The following is a 16,853-nucleotide window of genomic DNA, read 5'->3' on the forward strand; positions in this document are numbered from 1 at the left end:
ATACTTTTTGTTCAGGCGACATATATTTATACCAAGTGCGACAGAATATCAGACACAGTGTGACATAATTTACTACTGACGTGCAACATAATTTTTGAAAAAAATGTCGCGCAATATTTCTCGTGAAAGCGTGCGACAGAGTGCCAGTTTTGTGTAAAAAAAGTCAATTTTTTGGTTTGGAGTTTGTTTCAATTTGTCAATCAGATAGTCGTTTCAATTAGATAGCGTTTCATTTCAGCTTGTATCAGTAAACAACAAGGTTTGCAAACAGTAAGTGTTGTAACATGTCTTCAAAACAATTGATCAAGGGTAAAAACAACCTTGTCAATACGCGCTTGGGATATCAGAATAGCCTTCCTAACAACTTTTTTATCGGAATGTTTATGTTGCAAGAACGTTAACACTGGTCAAAACATCGAAAACAATAGCCAAGCAATCTACCTTAGAGTCACGGTTCATTACTCAACAACTTAGCCCACGCTTGATGCTTCTTCGCCTCACACCAAGTGGTTGCCCACAAGAGATATTGGCTTTGTCATGAAAATTCCATAAGCATAACCAAGGGAACACATATGGTGAGTGTAAATCTTGGGGTGATCCGGGTAGTCCATTAGGATCGATCATTGCACCAAGAAGTTGAGCGGCTAAAAAGGGTAGTTACTAACTTAGGGTTTTTAGATCGGGCTTCCATTCATAGTGTCCCTCTTGCTCCCAATTATGGGACACCTCACCTTGCGATGAGTAACCGATCTCGTGATCACAAGAGTACCTTAAGCATTCTTGCCTAGTGATCTCCCTATGGTCGAAATCCCATAAGCGATCACACTAGGCGAAGACAACCACTACGTCTACCAAAGTTTTGTGTCCTTGGTAGCCTTGAGTTTATAGTGGGTTGGAAGAGCCAGGTAATCGGCTTATCCCCACTTGGGTCGTCCCTCTTAGGTTGTCCGAGAGCAGGCCCTCTAAAGGATCCTAACTATACAAAGTGGATCGAATTTCGAAAGTCAAGATTTCTGGTTCACCACAAGGGTGAAGAGCATACTCTCCTATTCCAATCGTTTTCTCCCAAACAAGCCAGAAAGATTCAGTTACCCCTTGCTTTTGAAACCAAATGGCAAGTCAAGATTTCTGATTCACCACAAGGGTGAAGAGCATACTTTTCTATTACCACAAGATTCCAATCACAAGTTTTATGTGCCTATAAAAATGAACAATTATTCAATGCCGCACATGGAAACAAAAAATCAAGCAAGTTTGGGTTTTTATGCCTTGGGCAGCTCTACAAACAACGTTAGTAGCCCTTGCGCATTTGAAGCTTTGACATGCGTTCTTTTTGTATGCAAGGTTTTCAATGTTTTCTTCACAAAGAGGGCAACCTGCAATTACAACTCGTTAGCCCATAAGTTAGCACAAAATAATCATAAAAACTATGAATTAAACCTCTGAAAAATAGTTTAGAAATCTGCTTAAAGATGATAGGAAGCCAGCTACGAAGAAATTTGATCAAATTCCTCAAGGAACGATCAAAAAAATGTCAGGCGATACTTTTTGCTGAACAAAAGTTGCATGATACTTCACAGTATAGGAAGGCGACAGTTTTTGTTTAGGCGACAGTTTTACTTTAGTCGTGCGACAAAGTTCTGCACAGAGGGCGACAACATACAGGCTGCGAGTGCCACACTATTTCCAAAAAAGTGTCACACGACAGTACTGTGAACTGTTGCGTGATACTGAAAAACTGTCGCCCAACACTGCGACTGTAAAAAAAAAAGAAAATACAGAGCAGTACGAAAAATGTAAGCGAAAATAAGAAAAGGTAGGGCGAAACGTACAGTTCTGCCCCACGGTGGGCGCAAAAAATGTACACTAGAAAAGGTGCACTTCTCCAAATCATTCTATCCGAGGTTCTCCATAGATTGGAAAGCTTGAATGCCGACTTAGAGCTCCCTAGTTATGGAGTGCAAGGGGGATACATATGAGCATATAGGAGCTCTCAACTGAGCCTTAGAAATATAGCCCTTGCTAGTAAACCACAAAATGGGAGATTCTTTAGACAAGAGCAAGAGTGCTAGTGTCAATGAACTCTTGGATCATGCAATGCAAAAATAAAACTATATTAGGATGAGATGCACAATGCAAGCTATACTAAAAATGAGATGGGAATGTTACAAATCCAGCTATTAAGCTATGTGATCTAATTATTTGCAAAGGAAACTACACTATCATGCAATATGATCTTAAGACTAATATGAAGGAAATGAGAGAATGAGACAAGAAAATGAGAAGTTCTCCACAAAGCTCCAAGGAAACTTGTTAGAAAATCTGCAGCATTACAATATTCAAAAAAAGATGGATCCATTGAGGGGGAAAGCTCTCTCCCTTTTAAAGATGTATGGACGGTGGAGATCAAGATGAAGATGGTGGATGATCAATGGTTGAATTTGAAAATAGGAGTGATCCATGTGCACACACAAGTCAACCAATAGAATATAAGTTGACTTGTCATATAAGACAAAAGTCACAAAGCCTTTTCTTTTAATTGCAAAATAGAAAAAGGGCTTTATGTGTGCACTTTAAGTGGGTTAGAAGAATGGGGTCTTTTATTTAATTAAAATGGGACATGTTCTTTTAATAAAATAATGAACTTAGGATAGCATAGTCAAACTATAGGTTATAATCAAATAAATTGATTATTAGCAATTTGGTCTAGGTAAATGATTAAATTAATTTAGCCAAAATGTTGAAAAGGGGGCTAATAGTCTAGATGACCATTTTTAGGTGATTACAATATGATGCTGAAAAAATCCTTAAACAAATAGAAAATGTCTTGAAAAAATGTTCATCTTAGTGAAAACCTTGCAATAGGCACTTTGATATATCACCAAAAAAATAAAAAATCTCAAAAAATACAAAAAAAATCATAAAAAGTCATGAAAAAATATTGTCAAGTGGTGAAAATATGGAAATGTGTGCTACTTGTGACCCTTGATCCTATGTTTGTCAGTCTCATTCATTTCAAAACACATTTCCTAGCTTGGAACCGTCTTTGTGTCCTCGTTTTAGGGGCACAATTGCTTAGCTTATCAAGGTATTCTTGTGCACTAGGATTTCTTTGGCAACTCATGCAAAATAATGTTTCTCAACACTCTCCCCTTGACATCGAACGTTTCTCAACACTTTTCAAATACTTTACCTATAGTCTAGGATGCTAAGATATTTCTCACTACCAAATGTGAGTCTTGAAGAAATGTCCATGTGACATACACATACACACTTGAACTTGATGAGCTCTAATGAACTTTATCTTCTTTGTGTGTTGTCTATGATGATTTTTTTGCTGAGAGTTCCCTCCCTAATAGTCTTTCAAGGATGTCATAGACTAGAAGACTAGGGGCATGGGGCATGTTTTACTCAATTTTTTTCTTGTGGGTATACTTTGTTAGTTTAAGGTTTTAAGAGCCTTTGCACTTGTCCTACTTGACACTTTGAGCCTACAATGTATCATCCTTGTCTATTTTGGCATGACAACACTCAGGGTTATCCTGGCACTCATGCCTTGATACAGGTATAATCTTGATATATTAAACTTAGGGAATCTAATTGCATTAGTCATCTTGACCTACATGTCTTTGATGCATAGGTTGGAATCCCACATTTCTATCTGAAATAGATCATATTCATATTCTCATAGTTATATGAGTGAGGATTCTATGATCTTCCAATGTCCCTAATAATGTTCAATGATGAAATTAGAATCTAAATGTTTCGCATCCCTTGCAAGTTAACCATTTTGCATACTAGTTTGCATTATAGGCTCATTCTAGCTTAAGTCTTGCATTTTGCATATGGGGAGAGCTCTCTCTTCATCTTTCACGGACATGTTAGCTAAACATTTTCATCTCTTCTCACTTTTCTTTTAATCATGTCTTTCATTCTCTGATCAATCATGTCCACTTTCTTGCTTCTTCTATACCTGTCATCAGAAGTGGTTAATCTAACCATCACATATGATCAATCCAAGTATCACATTTTCAAAACATGAGTCTACATCATATACACGAGAGCTAAAACCATCCATGAGAGAGATCCATGAGCATATAAACACGAACATAAAACTGAGCATACATAAACATGAGCAAAAATTAAAACATTACATGGAAACATAAACACAAATGCTGAAATATCCATATACGATAACCATCACATGAGCATAAAAATGAGACAAGTACACAATATAGATCAATCAAATCTAGTATCTCATATATATAACGATCCATCAAATACAATATGGGATCCAAAATCTAGATAGTTGTCTCAAAATATATATGATACAAAAAAACATCACAAGGACATCATCCTAGACCTACTCCTAACTCTAGGACTTAATCCCACCCTATTGGGTTGGTGGTGGTCATGGAGATGGAGCTAGTCTCTTATCTAGTGGTTGTATTGCACCCTCTAATCTCCTTGCCCACTCAAAGTAGTCTGGCAATCCTTGTCTTGGTGGCACCACACCTCTATATGCAACATAATAATAGGTTGCCCAAGCACCATGATGTTATGCATCATGTCTTGCAACATCTCACTCTTTCTGTGCCCACTCATCAATCAATTGTTGATCCCACATGGCTATGTTGATGCACACTGCCTATATCTCTACCTCTAGTGCTAATATACAAGCATTTTTAGGGTCCTCTCCTCTGCCTATGACATGCTTCTCATGTCGTGGCTTCACTTTCTGCACCCTCCTGCACCTCAGGTGATGATCCTCCTCCTCCTCCTCACTCTCCTCCTCTCTCACGGCTCAGGCTCATATCTATCTCACACCAATAGCTTGGGGACTACTCCTAACCTCCATTTGTCTCCCACCTATGCCTCCACCTCCACTACCATCTACTCCTAACCTCTATCTGTATATGATCATGTAGATCTAGGGAATGGATGCCTTTGCATCTCATATAGGTATGCAGGATCAACCCCTGCATCTTCCAAGTCTAGTCAATAGTCCCAAGGCTTGCCTATCATCATTGTTGTGTCCCTTAGAACTATCTAGTAATCTAGCATATATAACCAACCCTGGTCCTCCTCTTCGTAGAAGTGGGTGTATGTAGTGGTCTCGATCAAGATCACTTATCTCTATCTAAACTATCTCATGACTTGATTGATAACAAAATGCTCTATTATATCTGCATACCTCCCCACAAGTGGTTAGCTATAATGCATACACTCTAGCTCCCGTGTGTCTTACCATCTGGCATACTAGTTTAATATAATCACCAAACAAAGGACATGAGCTCATCAAATTGATTCTCTTATTATGTCCCATCCCTACTATGACTTTGAGGGATGAATCTTGTGTACTTGTAGATGAACAGGTGGCTGGGCTCATGTGGTTGTACCCATGGCTATATAACTACTATATGCTCCCAAGCCCATATCTATGCTAGTATTGCATTGCAAGCCCATGTCCTCCCATTGTGGTACACGATCTCATGCAGCTCATGATACATATCTTCTAGGATCATTGGTCCCCATGCCATCCTCTAGGTCCACCCAATCAAATCTACTACCAAGCAACCCCAACCCAGAGGGAAGCCCTTCTGGCCCCTATCAGTGACCAGATCTTGGGAAACCAATGAGAAAACAAGAAAAGCTAAGGGATATTGATCCCCATCCTCATCTATCAACCTCTCCTAGCTAAGGTGCCAATCCAAGATGGTCACATCCTCAAACAACTATTGTACTGCCAACCTCCCCTTTGTCGGGGTCTAATCATAGTAAACCTATGACATGATCAAACTCATTTCAACACACCTCATATGGAAATCACAAACTTAAAAAAAGAGAGCATCAAAACATAATCATCATACTCATAGGGTCTTCATCGTATGACATGCAAAGGATGCGATATACATCCTCTAGAGTAATGATGACCTCACCAGTGGGCAAATAAAAGGTGTTATACTCACTATGCCATTGCTTGGCTAATGCGGCCAACAATCCATGGTTCAATCGAATATGTGGCATGTGTAGCAACCACTTGAATCCCATGCTATCTATAGAAACCTTCTCATCAGCCTCTAGATGATAGAGGACTCACAACCCCACTACCTTGGGGGCTCAAATCAACAACAAAGGAAAAAAAATCTACATAACCAAGTCAAGCAAACATCAAAATGTCAGTATCAATTGTAAACAAATCAAGATCATCATAAATAGATAAAAATGACAGAAAATAGTGCTCATACATGCAAAATTTGATCCTACACATTCAAAATGCTCCATATAACTAGGCAATGCTTTTTCTATATGCAAGCGATGCAATTCTCTTATTAGGTTTCGTGCGATACTTTTTGTAGTACCCATGTAATACTTTCCTTCCATGTGATAGTTCACACCATGTTGTGCGACCTTTGCAAAGCATGCAATACAATTTGAGTAATAGAAGTATCACGCGATACTTCTCAAAGTAATCGTGTGATACTTTTAAAGTATCAAACAATATTTTTTCACAAACCGCCAACAAATATTTTAGAAGTGTTAAAATGCCTCAAAATAGCTTGAGAAGTGTGAAATTTTTGAAGAATCATCGAGGCCTCATGCTCAAGTGGTCGGTTGTGCAATTGACTTTGCTCAAAATAGTGTCTGTGGGTTGGAATACTAGAAAGAGCCATCATTCTCTCTCAAAATTACTCAAATGCTCTTAAGGATCACAAAATACAAATGAATTGAAAATGACCCTTGGACCCCTTAAATAGTCCTCCAACCTTATTTTGACTAATTTTTCAAACTCCTCATAATTGCATGAAAATTGTACCCCTAGCTAATCTTGACATCCCGGATCCATTTTTGGGATGAAAATAAAAATTTGAGTTCATCTTGATAGTCAAAATCACATTTCAAAATTCTACCTTCTTCTATGCAGTTAGCTAAACTTTTGAGGTCTAATCTTTGAATCTTCACTGAGGCATCTTCATTTATCCATGTTGTCATCATTTCTATACTCTATACCAACTTTAGTTCACATCTTTCACTTCTAAATCATCTTGTTACTTGATTTGACCTAATTTGCATACTTTATCCTTCTTGGTCAACTCTAGTTAAGTTGGGGCTTATGGTCACTCTTTGGTTCTAATTACATATCTATCGTCATGAACTTTATTATATCTTGATTTTCTCATATCCGGCTCATTTTTGCATTCCCTTTACCTCATTTCGATTTCAATATCGAGGGGACAAAAATATTCTATCATTGTTGGCATGCTAGAACTATCTATTTCTCAGAAGCATATGCTTGATTCTTTCATTTGTTCTTGATCTATCTACTTTGATTAATGTTAATACTCTTCTTGAGTTCTGATATCATTTGTCTCCTAATGTTTAGTACTATCACTAGGCTATGCATTCAAGACTTGATATCTCATTCTACATTTCATTCTTCGGAATCAAATCTCTCTATTTATTACTGCCTACTAAGCTTATGTATTCTCTAACATCATGTGTTCCTAGATTGATCAAACATTAGTCAAAGAGGGGAAAATGTAATCACCTAAAAATGCTCATCTAGACTATTAGTCCCCTGCTCAGCATTTTGGCTAAATTATTCAATCATTCCCTAGGCCAAATTGCTAAAAAATAATTTATTTGATTTAACCTAATTTTGACTATAATATCCTACATCCATATTTGATTAAAAGAACATGTCCTATTTAAATTAAATAAAATACCCCATTCATCTAACCCACTCAACGTGCACATATAAAGTTCTTTTTCCTATTTATAAATTAAAAGAAAAGGCTTTTGTCTCACATGAAAAGTCAACTCCTTTTCATTGGTTGACTTGATCTTGCACATAGATCATGCCAAAAGTCAACCTCCACCCTCAATTATCCATTTATTGATCTTGATCTAAACCTTCCATCTACATTTAAAAGAGAGAACTCTCTTCCTCTCCAGGGATCCCAATTTTGAGCTAATGTTATGCTATAGGTTTCTTGACAGGTTTCCTTAGAGCTTTTTGGAGAGCTTCTTATTTCTTGCCTCATTCTTTCATCATCATCCTCATTCTAGTTTAGATGCATTTGCAATAGCTTAGATTTTTTTATTCACATTAGCATAGATCACATAGCTTAATTAAAATGGTTGTAATATGCTCATCTTGTTTATTTTAGTTGCATTCTTGCATTTCATATTAGTATAGGTCATTCTTGCATTGCATGTTTGAGAGCTCTCTTGGACATTTGCACTCTTGCTTTTGTCTAAGGAATCTCCCATTGCATGGTTTACTAGAAAGGGTTGTGTCTCTAAGGCTTAGCTGAGAGCTCCTCATATGCATATACATGCACCTTTGCACTCCATGGATAGGTAGCTCTAAGCTACCAGTCAAGTGTTCCAATCTATGGGATACCTTAGATAGAAGTGTTTAGAGAAGTTCACAAAATGAGTCTACAGTCCTGGTGCTTCACCTCTATGAGTATCACCTAGATCCAATGAGTGCTAAGTATTCCATTTATTATAATGAGAAACAAGTTGACTCATGATATATGGGTCAGTGAGTTTGACTCAAAAACTACATAGTTAAATCTTAATAACAATATTACAATTTGACTTGATGTGGAAAAATATCTCCTACTTATTCTTCTTTTACCAAATTGTGTTCTTTCTTTGCCTAACACCTTCATCACCAGGTTAATACTACACTCAATCAATATTGTTCTTGCTCAGTGAACTTTTTTCTTGGTTGATGAATACTATCTTCCTTACTCAACCTTCTAACCTCTGCATTTACCGACCATCATCTTTAGTGCATTAAACCTTACTAATTACTTAGATTTTCACCCTCCAACTTCATTCCTTTCTTTACTAACCAAAATGACTTGCTTATACATCATCTCAAAACTTCATGAAGTCATGTAAAACAATTAAACCAACATTATATTATCATAGACTAATTCATCAGTTGCCTAATTAAGTTTCCATACTCAACATCACTTCTACATTTCATCTTCATACTTTGCCTTTTATTTCTCTATCCAACATCACATCCTTTAGATGATTGCTACTTAATTGAATTGATACAATCAAATAAGTTGACATCAATAACAATATAAAAATAAATCTAACTCTTCTACATATATTGCATTGCTCAGTTATGACCTTAATCTTCATCAGCGTCCTTCTATCTAGCAATCTCTTCCTTTGTTCCAACAATCTATCCCTTCTTGCATCAAGATCAGTTGTGTCCAACAATACCATAATTGTATTTGTTCAACATATCAATTGTGTCCAAAATTATCTCCCTTTGGCATTCATGGCAACACATTATGCAATATACCATTCAATACCAAACTTTATCAGTAATACATCTCATCCTTATGTCGTAACATCTGATGGTAACATTTTAATACTCTCCCTTTTAGTAGTAATATTTCAACATCAACATTCAAGTAACTCATCATCTACCATCTCTCTCCAATTTGGTACTTCTCTCCTTAGACAATAATTATCAATATTCTTTATCACAACATCTCTCTCCCTTAGTTCATGTATTCATACACATTTCTCCCGTAGTTGTATATTTCACTTTAAGATCTTTTCTCCCTTTATTGATTCTTCTCTCTTAGCTATACATTTCATTATATAACTCACCCTGCCTTTGAAAACAATGCCAAAGGTAATGACAAACTTGCACATTTTCAACGTAGTTATACCTTGTACCTTGCATATACCAATTACTTATGTTTCAACACTCCACTTTCTTTACAACTTTAGAACTACCTAAAGAGTGAACTCCTACATCAACTTCAAATAGATATTTTGATAAAGCATGAATTGATGCAATCCTTCATACTACTATAGTGAACATTGGACAGGGGAAGGACCCCAAGTTTACCTCTTAGATACTCAAATACATCCTTAGGTAATGACTTAGTAAAGATATCAACAATTTGTTCCTTTGACTTCACATATTCCAACCTTACTTGTTTCTCTTGAACTTTCTCTCTCAAATAGTGATACTTGATAGACATATACTTTGATTTTGTGAGCATCACTAGATTCTTAGATATGTTTATTACACTTGTGTTGTCATAGTATATTGTTACAAGATCAACCACTTTCTCTTGCATACCTTCCAATAATTGCTTAATCTACACAATATTAGAGTAGTTTATTATTGTAGCTACATATTTAGCTTCGAAAATGGACTATAAAATGCATCTTTGTTTCTTGCTTATCCATGTCACAAGTCTTTCTCCAAAAAATAAAGCTCCACCATTGGTACTCTTTATGTCATCTACATGCCCTACCCAATCAACATTAGTGTATTCTCTTAGCTCAAAGTCTTCATCTTTCTTGTACCATAAACCATAATCTTCTATACCTTTCAGATATGTAAAAATTATTTTCACAACAATCATGTGAGTTTCCTTAGGATTGGATGAAAACCTTGCCATAATATCTACAGAATTATCAATATCTAGTCTTCTATGAACAATATACTGCAACTTGCACATTATAGATCTGTAAAGTTTCTCATTTATCTCGGTAGTATCATCCTCCTTTGATAGTTTACACCCTGTGATCATTGATGTGCCTATTGGTCTTTAATCTTCAAAGCCAAATGTCTTCAAGACCTCCTTAATATACTTGGATTGAGTTATGTAAATATCATCCTTCACTTTTAAAACTTGCAATCCAATAAAGAATTTGATATCTCCAAACACAGACATCTTAAACTCTTTCCTCATTACATCAATAAATGTTATGTACATCAGTTTATATCCTCCAAATATAATACCATCAAAAATATTTCAGCAATCAAGATTTTTTTTATCAGATTCACTTTTCAAATTCAAATTATTATTCTCACTAGTTTTGTAAAAACTAATTCTTATCAAATATTAATGTATCCTTTCATACCATGCTCAAAGTTCCTACTTCAATCCATATAATTCCTTATGTAGCTTGCATACCATGTTCTTCTAATTGTGATCAACAAAACCTTCAGGTTGTTCAATGTGGACTTCCTCTTCTAGAATTCCTTTTAGAAATGTAGACTTGACATTCATTTGATACATCTTAAATCCCTTGTGAGCAACATTAGCATGTAGTATTCTTACACCTTCTAGTATAGAAATAGGAGAAAATGTTTCTCCATAGTCAATTCCTTCTTCCTATGCATATCCTTTACATAACAATCTTACTTAATTCCTTGTAACTTCTCCATTTTCATTCAACTTATTTTTGAAAATCTATTTAGAACCAACCACATTCTTGTCCTTAGATCTTAGTATCAATGTCTATGTATTTCTCTTCTCTATTTGTTCAATCTCTTCATTCATAGCATTAATCTAATTTTCATTTTTTGAAGCATCTCTCATTGTTCTGGGCTCAAATTAATAAATCAAGCATGTATTGTCTCTCAAATTACTTCTTGTCACAACTCCAACATCCCTGTCTCCAATTATTAAGTTTGGTGAATGGTTCCTTATAACATACTTCACCAATACATGTTTGCTTGTTTTTTCTCCAATATTTTTTGCACTTAATGGAGGCTCAACATGTAGCTTGATAGCAGGTTGTTGTTGCTTGAGTAATGCTTGTTGTTTCTAAGTGATCCTCAGTTGTTTCTCAGGTAAGGTACTCAATTCTTCTTCTTGTAGATAGACAAATCTCTTATAGTATTCAAGTTCTTCCTTGCTCTCCTTGTCATTATTTTCTACAAACTCATCAATTCTCACATTTTCACTTTCAACCATTTTGTTAGTAGCTATGTTTAGACATTTATATGCCTTGATTCTAGTGCAATAACCTAGGAATATTCCTTCTTCACTTTTTGAATCAAATTACCCATTACTAGAATCTTTCAAAATATAACACCTAATTCCAAAGATTTTAAAATAAATTACATTTAGTCTATTTCCATACCAAAGTTCATAAGTGGTCTTGTTTGTGCTTTTCTTCAACTGTAATCGATTTAGTGTATAGACTACGACATTGATAGCTTCTCTCCATTATATTTGTGCAACCTCCTCAATCAATAATGTTCTAGCATAATCAATAATAGATCTATTTCTTTTTTTAGCTATACCATTCTATTTTAGTGTCCTTAGTTTTGAAGATCATCTCTTGATTCCACTCTAATTACAAAAGATAGTAATCTCATCATAGATGAATTATCCTCCTCTATTAGATCTTAAACATTTCAATGACTTCTTAGTTTCTTTCTCAACTCTCACCTTATACCATTTGAGCATTTGAAATGCATCATATTTTTCTTTCAAAAACATGACAAACATCATTCTTGAGAAATCATCAACAAATAAAATGAAGTATCTATCACCATAGTAGCTTGCACTTTCATATGACCACATTAATCTATATGAGTTAGTTTTATACATCATTAGATGAGAAGACTTACTTTTGAAACTTGACTTCATCATTTTTCTAATTTGACATTGCTTACTCATTACTTTATTAAGTTTTTGCAAGCTCGGTAAACCTCTCTCTTTTCTTTCTACTAACTTTGATTATGTTATCAAAACTAACATGACATAATTGTTTGTGCCATAGCCAAAAATATTTAGTTTTTTCAATGAAAAAATTATTCTCAACAATACCTAGATAGAATAAGTTACCTCTTCTTTGTTCTCTGGTGCCCATTAGATTTCTAACATCATCATATATCTTCACCTTTCCATTTCAAAACTCCAATCGATGACCTGTATGGTTAAACTTAGCCATACTCAACAAGTTATATTTTAGACCTTTAACCCAATATGCATTTTCACATTTGATGCTTGAATTCAACATAATAGAGCCTTTTTTTCTTTCAGAGGACATGGAGCATCATTTCCAACTTTAACATAACCAACATCATAATGTTCTATCTTATCAAATTTTCCAATATCACCAATTACATGATGTGTGCATCCACTATCAATAATCCATGTATTGTTCTTACTTACTTGAGAAATAAGTTCTCTTTCTTTCTTTTCCTTTTGAATCATCTTTTGTTGCAACATATACAACTTTCTCACCATCATTTTGATTAGTAGTTTCATACTCAGTGTCTTCCTCTTCAGCTAGGTACAAGGCTTCTTTCCTTTATCTTTGTACTCTTTGTTTCCTTAGTATTTGTTCTCCCTTTTATCATCCCTTTCATTTATGTTCTTGTCAGGAATATATCAATAATATGACCAACTTTTTTATATTTGAAACAAATCAAAGGAAATTTATCTTTATACTTTTCCTTGCCTCTCGGTAGCCTCTAGCAAGTAGTGCTTCAAGATCTTCTAGATCATTATCTTCTGATTCATAATAACTATAATCTTATCTATAATGAGAACTCTTTTCTTTTCTTTAACTTCAAATGGTTAGTGATGACTTGAAAGCATATTCTATCTTAGGTAAATAACATTTATCAAAATTATTAACCTCAAAAGTAGTTAGTCTACTAACCAAAGCATCATGTGTATTATTATTTCCAGGTATAGATCTCAACTCCTGAATAGCTACTAGTATAGATAGGTAATAGGGTTCTAAGAACTTTTCATACCAAAACTTCATCACTTATAGTTCCTCTAGCTCCTCTGATGGAATTAATGACTTCCTTGATTCAGTTACTATATTGCACAATATTTTCACCTTCTTTCATCTTCATGTCATCAAATTTGCTGCTTAAACTTTCAACCTTTTCCCTTAACACAATCTAATCTCCTCTATGCACAAGTGTGAGTTTGTCCCACATTTCTTTAGTAGTAGCACAATCTTTAATATTGCAAAATTAGACATCATTTAGGGAAGAAGCAATCTCAATCATCATAGAGTTGTGTTCTTATTATTATCTAATCTGCACCACTATTATAGGTCCTTGGGGTGGTAGTGTGTACTGATCACCCAAGTAATACAATGAAAAGTCTCTAATACTAAATAAGTACAACCTCATTTTGTTTTTTCATGATGGAAACTTCTCCTTGTTCAACTTTGGTACCTCTCTCTTAATCATCTTTAGATCTTTAGCTTAAGTCTTAAAAACTTATTACTCAAGCACTGATGCTCTAATACGAATTGTTAGATAACTTGGGGGGGAGGGGGTGAATCAATTATCCCTAGTTACCCTACACACACTTAATCAATTTCACCAACTCATAACTTCAACTTATCAATTTAATCAACTCAGTAAACATGGTAAACTTATCAATCTTAACCATTTAATAGATTTGCTTCCCATATTGAGTATCAGCTTCATTAACCAAATTACAACAATGAATAATAATTTCCAACTTGTAAAAATCTAACAATTTTTTGTCATATAGAATGGCTAGAGATTCTTCGGCTAGGGTTTCCTTCTTGCTAGTTTGTTGTTGGGGCTTTTTTTGGGGTTCTGGCATCTTCTAGTGTTGTGTCTGTCAAGGCAAGTGATGCTTCTACCTTGCTCTCCCTTCCTATTGGTGTCATATAGACTACCGAGGCTCCAAATAGGGTTGTTGTTGAGTCATCTTTATTGTTGGGGCTTCGACTGGGGTCTAGGTATCTGCTGATGATGATGCTTCTTCCTTGGTCTCCCTTCCAATTAGAACTATTTCAACTATTGAGGCTTTGAATAGGGTTGATGTTGTGTCATATGTTGGTACTTCTCCATCTACTGAAGTTGTTTCTTCTATGATTAGGGGTTTAATATATTCTTTCTCTATACATTCTATGTTGGTTGATGGTGTTCGTAAGGTTTCATTGGTTGCTAGTGTTTCTATGAGCATTGGGGCCAGGGTTTTACTAATTGGTGGAGCTTCTAAGTTTGCTGGAACTTTGCATGTCTCTTAGACTAGGTCTCTAACTAGGGCTTCATTACTGTCTAAAGCTTTTAAGCCTTTTGGAACTTAATATCTTGCTGGAGGGACTATGCCTAGGACCATTGATGAGTCTAGAAAATGCCTTTATTTTGTTATGTTTAAGATACTTTGTGATACTCCATTTATCTTTGTTTTAACACTTATAAGCCTATGTTTGATAAACCTTTGATGATTTATGGGGTAGAAAAACTATGTCATATTTTGCCTAAATTATATCTAATATGCAGTATTTCATATAAATATCCAAATGTGCATTCTTATGCTTGAATTTAGTTTGATGGATGTTTATTTGCAAATATGTCTTATATCATAGCTAACTTGATGATAAGGATTAAAGGATGAGCGGAAGAATCCAAAAGTTGGTTGCCGACAACATTCAAGGAGAAACGAGCATCAAGGAACAACCACGAAAAGGAAGTTATAACCACTCCAGGAAACATGGTAGCGAATAAGAAGGAGCTTTTACGAGCCATTACCTTCTCTACATTTATGTTGTAACAAGCGGATGCTGAGACTTCATTGCTCCCTCCTCAATTTTGTTATCCTTCTTTTCCGCTTTCAGTTGTTCTCCTATATTCTCTCCTGCGGACTTAACTTAGGATAGTTACTTTTCTGTAATGTAATAAAGAGTAGACTCCCTATATATGTCGGGATCGACTTCTGTGTGTGAAGTTTTAGTTTTTGGTTTTTTTTGATAAGTTTTATCGAGTAAGAGAGAACACTGATTCACAGTTTGTTGCAGTTGTGTTTTACAATTATGAATCATGTAATGACTGATTAATGAAATGAATTAGTTCTCTTTAGCTTCTATCCTACATTGGTAGATTAGAGAAGCCAACCAAGGGGGCCCATTTGGAAGGTGGATTAGATTAGGATAGAATAGATTCATTTTACTAGCATTAGCAGAATTTTAAGTAAGACGTAGCTAATTAATTCCTTCCTATAGCATCACACTTCATGAATGTTCCTGTAGCATCTGCGAGAACAGTCTAGTGGATGAGTCAAGATGGAATCTCTGTTATCTTGTCATTGTGTTTTAAACATTCATAGATTCAGTAGTTTTCTGTCCACAATAGTAGTGTAGTTTCCTTCCTTTGCATTTTTACTTTCCTGTAGCATAAGCATAATGACTCATCGAGGTACCTAGTGCACATACTGTGCCGACCATTTCAAGTATGCGTCCTTGGGTTGACAATCTAAATGCACCTCATGGTAGGGGAAAAGTAGTCCTTAGCTTGAATAGATTATTCCTAAGCCAGGCCTAGCGCATGAATATGGAACACCTATTGTGAGGCGGTTCATTTTTGGCGCCATTGCTGGGGATGGTGTCAAGCTAGGAGCATTTTTGAGTCATAGTTTTTAGATTAAGTTCTTTTTACCATTGTGAAAATTTTAGTTGCATGCATCGAAGAGGAAGATTACAAGATGAATATGGCAGATTTCTTCCACAAGGATCTGTTAATTTGAATGAAGAAGTTGAAGAAGAAGTTGAGTTGCCCTTTGAAGACGCAAGTCCTATTTTCCCCACAGTATCATCATCAAGAGTTGAATCCCTAGATATATCTGGTCTCCAACCTTTCACTGAAATATTGACCAGTCTTCTTGATAACACTACCTCGAATCCACCAGTTGTTAATCATCCAGTGCCTAACATTCCTTTTCAGCAACAACCTCATAATCCAGTCCCACCAGTCATGGCACAACCCACTTTTCCATTTCCACTTCCAAGTCTCATAACCAATGCCAATCTGAAGAATATACCTCCCACTGCTCTTCTAAAGTTCTATGGCCTTGCAACTGAAGACCCTGATACCTTCTTGTTTGAGTTTGACATCCTTTGTCATAGTTTTGACTACAACACTAATTCCCATAAGCTTGAATTATTTCCAGCCACATTGAAAGAATCAGCTTTACGATGGTTCATGGGCTTAGGAGCCAATGCAGCTGTGAATTGGGATGAAATGCAAGCCTTGTTTTTGGAAAAATATAAAGAATATTGCA

This window comes from Cupressus sempervirens, chromosome 11, assembly GCF_028749045.1.
Source record: "Cupressus sempervirens isolate cs-2001-9-10 chromosome 11, ASM2874904v1, whole genome shotgun sequence".
Taxonomy (NCBI): Eukaryota; Viridiplantae; Streptophyta; class Pinopsida; order Cupressales; family Cupressaceae; genus Cupressus; species Cupressus sempervirens.